Source organism: Podarcis gaigeae (genome assembly GCF_964106915.1).
Source record: "Podarcis gaigeae genome assembly, chromosome: 1".
Taxonomy (NCBI): Eukaryota; Metazoa; Chordata; class Lepidosauria; order Squamata; family Lacertidae; genus Podarcis; species Podarcis gaigeae.
In genome coordinates, this window is record NC_139678.1 from 17,343,829 (window position 1) to 17,356,790 (window position 12,962).

The window sequence follows — 12,962 nt, forward strand, 5'->3', positions numbered from 1 at the left end:
CCTAGCAGAGCGTTGTTCCCGTCGGGAATGGGACTGGGAATCCCTGGTGCTGTGCATTTTGTTTCCACCAAGGAGAAAGCCCTACAACAGGCATAGGCAAACTCTGCCCTCCAGATGTTTTGAGACTACAATTCCCATCATCCCTGACCACTGGTCCTGTTAGCTAGGGATGATGGGGGTTGTAGTCCCAAAACATCTGGAGGGCTGAGTTTGCCTATGCCTGCCCTACAAGGTCCAGTCTCTTCTCTGGTGAGAAAAGATGCTCTAGGGAGCATCCACTGCTGCCACTACCACTATCACTACCTGCCTCCTTCCTGTGCCCTAAATTAAGTTTCAGGACTAAGAGGCTAATAGGGTGCCAACCACGAGATTAAGGCGAGAGGGATCTGCACATCTAAATCTGTCTTGAGAGGAATGGGAAAGGAGCCATTCACCATCTTAACAACATCTCTCAATGAAGAATGACGCCTTAATGCTCGGAAGCATTACGTCTCAAAACTATTGGCAAAAATATCAGGGGGGAAACCTATCCTCATAATTCCCTACCTGTGAGATTGCTGTATTTTATTTTATTTTAATTAAATTTGTATACTGTCCTTCATCCATAGAGTCCAGGGTGCTTCACAGCATAAAAATACAAGATGAAAACGCAAAATAGTTTTTTTAGTTGTGCCCATCTTGGACCCAATACAGTGGTACCTTGGGTTACATACGCTTCAGGTTACATGCGCTTCAGGTTACAGACTCCGCTAATCCCGAAATAGTGCTTCAGGTTAAGAACTTTGCTTCAGGATGAGAACAGAAATTGTGCTCCGGCGGCACGGCGGCAGCAGGAGGCCTCATTGGCTAAAGTGGTGCTTCAGGTTAAGAACAGTTTCAGGTTAGGTACGGACCTCAGGAACGAATTAAGTACTTAACCCGAGGTACCACTGTATAGCTTGACAGCCTGATACAGGAAAGCAGTATTTGTTTGTACAGTGGTGCCTTGCAAGACGAAAAGAATCCGTTCTGCGAGTCTCTTCGTCTAGCGTTTTTTTCGTCTTGCGAAGCAAGCCCATTGACGGATTAGCGGATTAGCACTATTAGCGGCTTTTAGCGGCTTATCGGATAAGCGACTTAGCGGCTTAGAAAAGGGGGGGGAAGGGGGAAAAAACCGCAGGAACTCGCAAGACATTTTCGTTTTGCGAAGCAAGCCCATAGGAAATTCGTTTTGCGAAGCACCTCCAAAACGGAAAACTCTTTCGTCTAGCGAGTTTTCCGTCTTGCGAGGCATTCGTCTTGCGGGGCACCACTGTATGTGTGCCACCAATACAAGGAAATCTCTTTTATTCTCAACATGGGGGGGTGGGAAGGGAAGGGAGAACAGCAGTTGTTGCTGAAGCTGCAGTGCAGACAGCGCAATCCCAATGTACATTCTGTTGAAGTTAACGGGGGAAAGATAAAGTTGGAAAAGGTTGCAGCAAACGTTCAGACTTCTCCAGCTCCCTTTCCCCTCCCTCCTCTCAGCATCCCCTCTTTCTTTCTCATTCAACAGCACCTGCTGAGACCGAGTGACGACAAGGAGTCTTCACAAGCGGTGTGCTGATTGCTTTAATTGCTCTTGCCCTTTCAGTGCATCATTAGCAGGGGGACCGAGCAGCTGCCTTAGTTAAGTCCCGAAGTTGATTTTTGGCATTCAGAGGAGTAAGCATGGACCAATGGTACCAAATCGTATGGGAAACAGCCCTACTAGAAAAATTAACTAATAAACTGAAACTGACACGGGGACAAACAGAAGAAGACGCCTTCACCCCGGTATGGCTCCCCTTTATCACATACACAGCCCAACAGGACAATGACAATAATCCACCAACAGCATACAAATCAATATGGCTAACCTGATCCAAAACACCCACCCACCTCACTCACACATGAAAACAAAGATCACCACAGCCAATCACAAGCAAACAATCACACCCTAAACCAACCCCAACCTCTCTCACCACCAAAGGAACACAAGTGAACAACACAAGCAACGCTGACACCAAACTCTACATACATTAAACATAATAGAAACACCGCCACCCGACCCCACCCCCATGAATCCTCCCTCTCCCCACCCCCCCTTTCTTTTTTCTTTCTGTTTTCTTCTCCCCCTAATGCCTCAACAAATGAAACGGATTTGTAAAAACGTTACATGGAAGAAGAAGAAGAAAAAATACTAGGCACTACACTTCTGTAAAACAAGAAAATCCTTAATAAAAAATATATATATAAAAAAAGAAGTGAGTGTTGGTTGTTCCCAAGCAACCACGTTAAACAGGCGTGGGAAGGGCCCAGGGCGGGGAAGTCAGCAAAAGAGTGGCAAAGCCACAAGGCAAGTTGACCCCCAACTCAATGCCCGAACTCTTTGAGTGCATCTGTGTTGTGTTGACTTTGCGCACTTCCTTCCGTCCACCCATCACCCAAGATGAACCTCAACACATGGCTGACTGTCCTACTTATCAAATGACCTGAAATTCAGCCCCCGTCACCTGGCTGCAAACAGCAATTGGCTTGTGGGAGAAAGGGAGAGCTTCTGTCTGCTTGCTAAACTGCAGTCGTCAAGTCAGGAGGCTTTGGAAAGGGAGAGCTGTCTTGTCAATTGCTGGGTGACAGGATGGCCTAAAAATGTCTTTTAAAGTCTCCAGGCTTCTTACATCCTCTTTCACTCCTCTGTATTTTTCTACCCACTCCACTGAATTTCATTTTTTTAAAACCTGTCATTTCAAAGGAAGATTGGAAGGAGAGAGGAGGAGAAGAAAATATTCTGTGCAATTTAGAAGAAGAAACTGGGCCAGGAGCCTTACTTTCCCCCCTCTATTCATTTCATCTGCCTTACAAATTAAAGCATTTCCTTCTGGTTACTATTGGGGGGGGGGGACACAGACAGGAGGGGAGGAAATGAAGAAACCTAAAACAATCTTCAAATTAAGGCCTTAGATCACATTACCCACAGAGTTATGGAACTAAATAATTAACTGTCTTATATCATTTGAGCAATGCCTAATCTTCAAACACAGCAACCGCTCCCAAGGTTCTTTTGATCTTTGAGGAATTGCATTGGAGGAAGTGCTGAGCTCTGCGCTTCAAGCAGGTGATTCTTTGACCGACTTATCGGAATCTGGAACGCAGATTGACCTAAAATTGACCGCGAAGCCATTTTTGCACACATGGATTTTGATAAATCTCACTGTTCAGATGTTTAGCTGAGAGAAGTTTTAAGCAGACATCAAGTGGCAGATAAAATGCACTGAAGTGCAACACTCCCCTGCCAATTGAACCATTTATACTAAAGAGAAGTAATATTATTATTATTATTATTATTATTATTATTATTATTATTACCCCACCCATCTGGCTGGGTTTCCCCAGCCACTCGGGGCGGCTTCCAACAAAAGATTAAAAATACATTAAAACATCAGTCATTAAAAACTTCCCTAAACAGGGCTGCCTTCAAATGTCTTTTAAACGTTAGATAGTTGTTTATTTCTTTGACATCTGATGGGAGGGCGTTCCACAGGGTGGGCGCCACTACCGAGAAGACCCTTTACCTGGTTCCCTGTAACCTCACTTCTCGCAGGGAGGGAACCGCCAGAAGGCCCTCAGTGCTGCACCTCAGTGTCCAGGCTGAACGATGGGGTGGAGACGCTCCTTCAGGTATACTGGGACTTTGAAGCCGTTTAGCGCTTTCAAGGTCAGCACCAACACTTTGTATTATAGGGTTGTTAACCTGAGTCAATATCTTTACTGATTTTTTGGTCCAGATCAGGGATAGGGATCTTGTGGCTTTCCAGATGTTGTTAGGGTGCAACTTCAATCATCCCAGACCATGGGGAATGCTGGCAGAGTCCAAAATCTGGAGAGCCAAAGGTTCCCCCATACCTGATCAGGTTTATTTATGTGATTTATATCTCACATTTCGCTCCAAGGAGCTCAAGGTGGCATTCCTCATTTTCCCGTTCCCCATTTTATCCTCAGAACAACCTTATGAGGTAGGCTAGGCTAAGAGATGTTGAATGGCTCACGGTCACCCAATGAGCTTCATGGCTGAGTGCAGATTAGAACGCTGGTCTCCCAGATCCTAGTCCAACTCATCTCTGTGCTGGAAGTTTCAGTACAGGGGCAGTCACTAGAGAAAATGGTAGTCTCACCCATTGGTGGATGATCTTATGGGTCCTTTCCGATAAAAAATATGTGCAGTTGTGCTGGTAGTTCACTTGCTGATGTTGACACAACCACAAAGGTCTCATGTTGAATCAAGCTGTTTGCTCTTGCCTCTGAATGTACTATAGAGGTACAACAGAACTGGAAAGCAGAGGGGTTTTTCCATTAACTTGTTCCATCACTGCAAGGACTTTTGGCTAAGCAACAGAACTTTTCTTCCCCCTCTCCTCTTCCACACCCACTAAACCTCTTCTGGGGATTCCCCCAACCATCTGAAGCAGTTTGGGGGAGGGTACAGGGGGCACACAGGGAAGGGAGGTTTCTGTTGTGCACTAACCAAACGGGGTACCAGGGCAAGGCAATTTGAGCATACAACACTAATTCTGGCCCAACTGTACTGGCTGCCAATTAGTTTCTCGGCCCAATTCAAAGTGCTGGTTTTGACCTATAAAGCCTTAAATGGCTCGCCATATGAACCGGTACCCATCCTCTGAGGCAATCATCATCTGAGGCCCTTCTTCATGTGCCTCCTCCACAAGAGGTCCAGAGGGTGGAAAGACAAGAGCAGGCCTTTTTTGCAGTTCCTCCCTGACTGTGGATTGCTCTCCACAGGGAAGCCCTCCTGGCACCTTCATTAAATACAGTATTCTTAGGCGCCAGGCAAAAACATCCCTCCTCTCCCAGGCCTCTGGCTTTTCAAACAATCTATGGGAGGGGCGTATTGTTTTGCCTGTTACTATTTTATGTATTTTTATTCTGCAAACCACCCTGCAATCCTCAGATGAAGCAGGTACATAAATTTAATAAAATAAATAAACATACTGCCCAATACATTTTTCCACTTAGTTGGGCAGGCTTCTCTTTATATTATAAGAGACTGGTCAATATTGTTTTAGATGCTCGCTAAAACCATTATTATTATTATTATTATTAGTAGTAGTAGTAGTAGTAGTAGTACTCTGCCCATCTGACTGGGTTGCCCCAGCCACTCTGGAAAATTATATATATATATATATATATGCTTTCGTAGATTTTCACGGGTACAGGAATGCAGGTTTTGGTGTCCTCGGGTGTCTTCCCGTGTAAAAGTTGGGGTGTCTAGGCGACGTTTCGACGAGGTCTCACTCGTCATCTTCAGGCTGGTGCTTTCGGCTTCTTGTTACTGGAACAGAGCGGGATCTCAATGTTTGAGTTCCTATAAATACTGTAGAGGGGGTGTGGTGTCTAGCCTCCAATGTTCTGGGCAGAGAGGAAGTTCCCAGGCTAGTGTGCCTTTTCTTCTTTTGTTCCTTAATTACTTGAGAGATACCTTGAGTGATTTCTTGAGTGATATCCTGAGTACCACTTAGGTGGGTCATTAGGTGTGGATTAGTTGCTAAAGTCTTTGTGTCTTGACCTCTTGAACTTTGTGAAGAGTTTTCCTGAGAAGATGGCTGTATTGCACTTAGTTGTGCTTTGGCTTGGCTTCGTGTATAGGGGCGAGCTGTGGTTTTGTGGCTTGTGTCAGCCAGATCTGTGTAGGGATTGCAGGGGGGTGCAGCATCCGGAGGTGCCACCATGGATTGGCTACTGGATGGTGTCAGTAATTCATCTGTGGAGAGGGTCTGGGTTTGGGTCTGGTGTGGTTGATTGGTGTTGGCGTTCTGTGTGCCTCTGGATCTGGTGTCAGTTTTTGTGGAGAGGGCTAATTTCCAGATGTCTGGCAAGCGGGATGTGTCGTCACGCTTGTTCATGTTGTGAGGGTGTTTCTCTATCTCGATGGCTTCCATGATTATTCTCTTGTGGTGATGTTCCGTGTTAAAGAGCAATTTGGAATCTGCAAAATTAATTTCGTGTCCTGTTTCTTTCATGTGTTGGAAAAGAGAGGAAGTTTTTTCTTCTTTTTTGACGGCATTCTTGTGTTCTGCGATACGTGCATTTATTCGTCTGTTTGTTTGTCCAATGTACGTGGCTGGGCAGACTTTGCAGGGTATTTCATAGATCCCTTGGTTTTCCAACTGGATTTTATCCTTGGGGTTTCTGAGGATATTGGCTATTTTTTGGTTGGTGCAAAAGGCTGTTTTGATATTGTGTTTATGGAGGATTTTGCTAATTTTATCTGTAGTGCCCTTGATATAAGGAAGGAGGGCCATGCCATTGTTTTCTTCTGTGTCTTGGTTTTTGGGAGGTGTTTCCTTTTGGATTAGCTTCGTAATCCTGTTTTGCTGGTATCCATTGGCAATTAACACATTTGAGAGATTCTGTAACTCAGTTGTCAAGTGGTCTTTGTCAGCCAGGCGTTTGGTTCTGGAGATGAGAGTCTTGGCTACGGAGTTTATTTGTGCAGGGTGGTGGTGTGATTGTGCATGTAAGTAGCGGTTGGTGTGTGTTTTTTTCTGGTAGATAGTGGGTTTGTGAAACCAATGCTTTAGACAAGTCAGAACACAAACCCAAACTTTGGCTCAGATATGTTGACGACACCTTTGTAATTTGGCCACACGGGAAGGAAAAACTGGATAGCTTCCTCACACATCTCAACAACTTACACCCCAAAATACAATTCACTATGGAAATAGAAGCCAACAACCAACTTCCCTTCCTTGACGTCCTAATCTACAAAAAACCTGATGGCTCCCTAGGACACACTATCTACCAGAAAAAAACACACACCAACCGCTACTTACATGCACAATCACACCACCACCCTGCACAAATAAACTCCGTAGCCAAGACTCTCATCTCCAGAACCAAACGCCTGGCTGACAAAGACCACTTGACAACTGAGTTACAGAATCTCTCAAATGTGTTAATTGCCAATGGATACCAGCAAAACAGGATTACGAAGCTAATCCAAAAGGAAACACCCCCCAAAAACCAAGACACAGAAGAAAACAATGGCATGGCCCTCCTTCCTTATATCAAGGGCACTACAGATAAAATTAGCAAAATCCTCCATAAACACAATATCAAAACAGCCTTTTGCACCAACCAAAAAATAGCCAATATCCTCAGAAACCCCAAGGATAAAATCCAGTTGGAAAACCAAGGGATCTATGAAATACCCTGCAAAGTCTGCCCAGCCACGTACATTGGACAAACAAACAGACGAATAAATGCACGTATCGCAGAACACAAGAATGCCGTCAAAAAAGAAGAAAAAACTTCCTCTCTTTTCCAACACATGAAAGAAACAGGACACGAAATTAATTTTGCAGATTCCAAATTGCTCTTTAACACGGAACATCACCACAAGAGAATAATCATGGAAGCCATCGAGATAGAGAAACACCCTCACAACATGAACAAGCGTGACGACACATCCCGCTTGCCAGACATCTGGAAATTAGCCCTCTCCACAAAAACTGACACCAGATCCAGAGGCACACAGAACGCCAACACCAATCAACCACACCAGACCCAAACCCAGACCCTCTCCACAGATGAATTACTGACACCATCCAGTAGCCAATCCATGGTGGCACCTCCGGATGCTGCACCCCCCTGCAATCCCTACACAGATCTGGCTGACACAAGCCACAAAACCACAGCTCGCCCCTATACACGAAGCCAAGCCAAAGCACAACTAAGTGCAATACAGCCATCTTCTCAGGAAAACTCTTCACAAAGTTCAAGAGGTCAAGACACAAAGACTTTAGCAACTAATCCACACCTAATGACCCACCTAAGTGGTACTCAGGATATCACTCAAGAAATCACTCAAGGTATCTCTCAAGTAATTAAGGAACAAAAGAAGAAAAGGCACACTAGCCTGGGAACTTCCTCTCTGCCCAGAACATTGGAGGCTAGACACCACACCCCCTCTACAGTATTTATAGGAACTCAAACATTGAGATCCCGCTCTGTTCCAGTAACAAGAAGCCGAAAGCACCAGCCTGAAGATGACGAGTGAGACCTCGTCGAAACGTCGCCTAGACACCCCAACTTTTACACGGGAAGACACCCGAGGACACCAAAACCTGCATTCCTGTACCCGTGAAAATCTACGAAAGCATATATATATATATATATATATATATATATATATATATATATATATTTGTACACTGCTTCTAAAGCAATTGATACAGCCTTTTACGGAAGACAAGGTGCTAGCCATTACTCAGCACAAAAGCGTTTGCTTTCCCATTATATTCTTATGAACTTCAAGCTGCTCAGTTGAGATCACACTGCCATTTTGTGAAATTTTGTCATGCAAGTTCTCCTCACAGGCACCTCTGTCCAACGGAGGCTGTGAGAAGCCAATAACAAGAGAGTTAAACTTAGTGCAAGGCCGCCTGTATCAAAACATTAGCCAATCCCTACGGGACACAATGCTGTCTTTAAATTTAGCATGTGAACTGTTGGGGCAAACTACTTAGGAAAATGCCAGCCAAGAAATTTCTTGTTCAGTTCTACCTTCTCTGAGGGTTAATTAATATTTTTTTTTGCTAATAATAGAGCCTTGTGTTTGCTCCGATAAGCTACGTCTGTCACTGGATTTGAGAACACAATTGGGTGAATGTTTTCAGTCTATTCTAATACTCTCTTCTCTTTTTGGAGGAGTATTGTTAAGGCGTACAGATAATAGTCAAGAGGAATGAGATAAAGAAGCAAAGCATTTGCCCAAAACAAAGACTGTTTACTAAATTAATGCAGTTGTTGGCCTCTGAATAATGCTGACTGCAACAAAAAGTATAAAAGGAAATCATGTCAAGTCCGATATGCTTGAGACCAATTAACGTGCAAAGTATTTGGAAGCAGTCATTTCACCCAGCCTTTCAAATAATTACTCAACAGACAAGTCACATTTCTCAGTCTTGCTCATCCATATCCCTTTCTCCTTGTTCTTTTTGTTTCCCATATCTGCCTCCTTAAAGGGCCAAGTCAAATTAGATGTGAAATTAAATGCATGGATGGAAATTAATGCCCATGTTTTATGTTTAGTAAACGTAGGTTTCAGTTTGTGCAGGCGCACTGTCTGCAGTTTTTCTCTTGCATCTGAATCATCTTGAATCACGTTGGGGGTCCCTCGTTTGGAGAGTTCCTGCTTCTGTTCAGAAAAGTCCCACATCTGTCAGAAGCAGCCCACTTCACTTCAACATTTGTCCAACTGACAGGAGACTATCCCAACCCTGCCTGGAGATACCGAGGATTGAACCTGGCATCATCCGCATGCAAGCAAAAGGCAAAGGACCCCTGGACGCTTAAGTCCTGTCAAAGGAGACTATGGGATTTGGGCACTCGTTTCACTTTCAGGCCGAGGGAGCCAGCGTTTGTCCACAGACAGCTTTCCAGGTAATGTGGCCATTATGACTAAACCACTTCTGGCGCAATGGAACACCGTGACGGAAACCAGAGCGCACGGAAACACCGTTTACCTTCCCGCTGCAGTAGAAAGTAGTGTGCTTTCGAACTGCTAGGTTGGCAGGAGCTGGCACAGAGCAATGGGGATTCGAACCGCTGACCTTCTGATTGGCAAGCCCAAGAGGCTCAGTGGTTTAGACCACAGCGCCACCCGCATGCAAAGCCACTGACCTATGGTCCTTACGATCCAAGTATTCTAACTGTGACCCAGATGAGCAGAGGGTGCAAGCGCAAAAGAACCGTGGCTTGACGACGGCCACCTAGTGTGATTATCTGTAAAATTAGGTTTGAACCAGGAATTCCAGTTCACAACCCATGCTCTCAGTTACTACAGTGGTACCTCGGGTTACAGATGCTTCAGGTTACAGACTCCGCTAACCCAGAAATAGTACCTCGGGTTAAGAACTTTGCTTCATGATGAGAACAGAAATTGTGCGGTGGTGGCGCAGCAACAGCGGGAGGCCCCATTAGCTAAAGTGGTACCTCAGGTTAAGAACAGTTTCAGGTTAAGAAGGGACCTCCAGAACGAATTAATTTCTTAACCTGAGGTACCACTGTACACTACATGTTTAAAACTAAACATAATATTAAAAGAGCTGTGCTGCATCAGACCAAGAGTCCATGTAGTGAGGTATCCGGTTTCTCACAGTGGTTTGGTGGGGCTGGTGCCCACTGTTTGATATTTTACTGTAGTTCTGTAATTTGTTGGAAGCTGGCCAGAGTGGGTGGCATACAAATAAATTATTTATTATTATTATTATTATTATTATTATTATTATTATTACTGCTACTACTGCTGCTGCTGCTGCTGCTACTGTCAAGGGAGAAGGCAGAAAGACCAACAGCAGGTGTTGCCACAGCCAACAACAGGCAGAGGCAACTAATTCTAGTTTTGCCACCTATCGTCCTCCCTGCTAAGTTCTACAAGGGCAACATGGAGAGACAGAAGAGGAGGAAGCCACCCTCCCTAGACTGGTTGCAGGTAGAAAGGCAGGTAGGTGGAGACTGGCTGAGGGTAGCATGGAATTGGTAGGGAAGTGCCCCATTTGCCTTAGCAGATGAGCCTTTGCTGCGGGGGTGGTCAACCTGATGCTGATGCTGTTTATTTATGCAGACCATCGCTATACGGCTTAATATATACATGAGCAGTGTGCAGAGAGTATCCAAAGTATCTGAAAGATTGCCTCCTTCCCTACAGACCCTTCTCAGGAGTTAATATCAGCAGAGGGGGCCCTATTGGTTGCTCCACTGCCCTCAGAAACTGGCTGTGTGTGTGTAGGTAGGTAGCTAGCTAGCTAGCTGAGGAGATGGCCTTCTCTGTGGCAGCCCCTCAGCTGCAGAACACCCTCCCCACAGAGGTGCACTGGGTACCTTCAGCGGATGCCAAAGACACACCTGGCTTTCGATACTAGCAATGTATTATGTTTAGGACCCATCTGATTTCTGTGATTGTAGGTTGTTTTGAACTGTTTTCAACATTGTGTTTTAATTGATGTAACCTGCCCTGGGACCTTAGGTTGAAACGCAGATTGTTGTTGTTATTGTTGTTCCTCTCCTGCTATTTCTCCCACTCCCTGGAGATGGGTATTCAAAGGCTCCTGACCTCTGTGGTAAAGGTAAAGGGACCCCTGACCATTAGGTCCAGTAGTGGCCAACTCTGGGGTTGCGGAGCTCATCTTGCTTTTTTAGCTAAGGGAGCCAGCGTACAGCTTCTGGGTCATGTGGCCAGCATGACTAAGCCGCTTCTGGCAAACCAGTGCAGCACACGGAAACGCCGTTTACCTTCCCGCTGGAGTGGTACCTATTTATCTACTTGCACTTTGATAAGCTTTCGAACTGCTAGGTTGGCAGGAGGACCTCTGTGTTAGTATACAGCTATTGAGAGCCTAACCCTCCATGGATTTGCCTAATTCCCTCTTAAAGCCATCCAAGTTGGTGTCAACAGCCACATCTTGTGGGGACCAATTCCATAGTTTAACTACGTGCCCTGTGAAGAAGTACTTCCTGTTTGTCTGCTTTGTGTCCAACGAACACCCTCATCCCATGGAAAGGCAGCTTATTAAGATCAAACGTGTGCTCTCTTCTCCAGGTCTGATGCATTCCATCCTTCTCTTACCGCATTTTGGTCAACACAGAACGACAGACTCCAGGAGGTGGGGGTGAGAATGAAACCAGCACACTAGACAAATGTGCCTTCCAATCCCTGTGGGACTCATTCAGGCCACCAGGCACTCCATAAAGTTTATCACGTGGCATGACTATTCTGAAAAGCTGCAGACTACTAAAGGGGTCAGCTGACTTGCACCATGGGGCAGTGGGGTGGGGTGAGAGAATCTCTTTCTTTTTAAAGCAGGGCACGCATAACAAGGAGCTTGCAGCAGGCAAAGAGAAAACAGCTCTGTCACGGTTACTTCAGGCTTTACTCCTGTTACTCCTCTGTGGATTGGGGTGGGGATAATTTACAATCCAAATTAGCCTCAAGAAGCCATCTCCGCTTCACAGGGCTGTAACTCTGAAACAACTCCACTGAGTTTGCCGTACTTTATTTCTGCAAGAGCATGAGCAAGGAGCCCTTCAGTGCTTAAGTCTCACCCTAGCAAGCTTCTAAGAAAAATATCTGCGCAATAAGGTGACTTACACTGCAATCCCAGGCATGCCTACTCAGAAGCAAGCCACAGCAACTTCACTGGGATTTACTGCCATGTAAGGATTGCACCTTTATACGGATACTCTATGCTCCCTACAATATTCCCAACACTTTTGTACATGAAGTAGTTTTTAAAAATGAGCAAGTCATTTTTAGAGTATCCCTCATCAGTAACCATGTTTATGAGTACACAAATATCCAGCCCCCAAATCTCAGTTACTCCCTGTCCATCTCTTTCCCATCTTTCCTGGTTTTCTTACTTGCCCCCCCCTTTTTCCATAATTGTTTTAAGTTGCATTCCATATCTGCTAAAACCCACAGGGAATTTTCCAAGAAGATGCATATCGCACCTTGAGCAAAATGTATACTGAAGGTAATCCACGATAACCCAACAATTATTATTTGCTCTTATTTCAGGTCTGGGTGCCGTTTTAATTGAAAAGCAGGGTATAAATATCAAACCCAATCTGGTCTCCCCCTCCCCTCCCCAAAAAATGTTTTTTTAAGTGAAGCGTTGCTTATTATTAGGGTTCTCATCGTACAAGGGCGATTCTGCGACAGGGACATTAGCTTGGACCTCACTAATCTAAAGCATTGTTAGCTATGAATAAAGTAAGAATTCTTTTGGGGGGATGGGGGAGTCCAAGAGGACTGCCACAGCAAGATTTCATTATTGTCATTTCCCCAAGGAAGCACCCCCCCTCCCACAAAAAGTGCTGAGTCGTTGCAGCCTTCGCACACCAACGTAGTGCTTTGACGGGGGGGGGGGGGCTTGCATGACTTGCAA

The 12,962-nt window shown here is 45.1% G+C and overlaps 1 protein-coding gene across 27 annotated transcripts in view; it reads right to left on the reverse strand.

Moving 5' to 3' along the window:
* The window catches only part of EVL (Enah/Vasp-like), a 151,591-nt gene that overhangs the window by 41,836 nt on the left and 96,793 nt on the right, over positions 1-12,962 (reverse strand). The window lies entirely within an intron of this gene.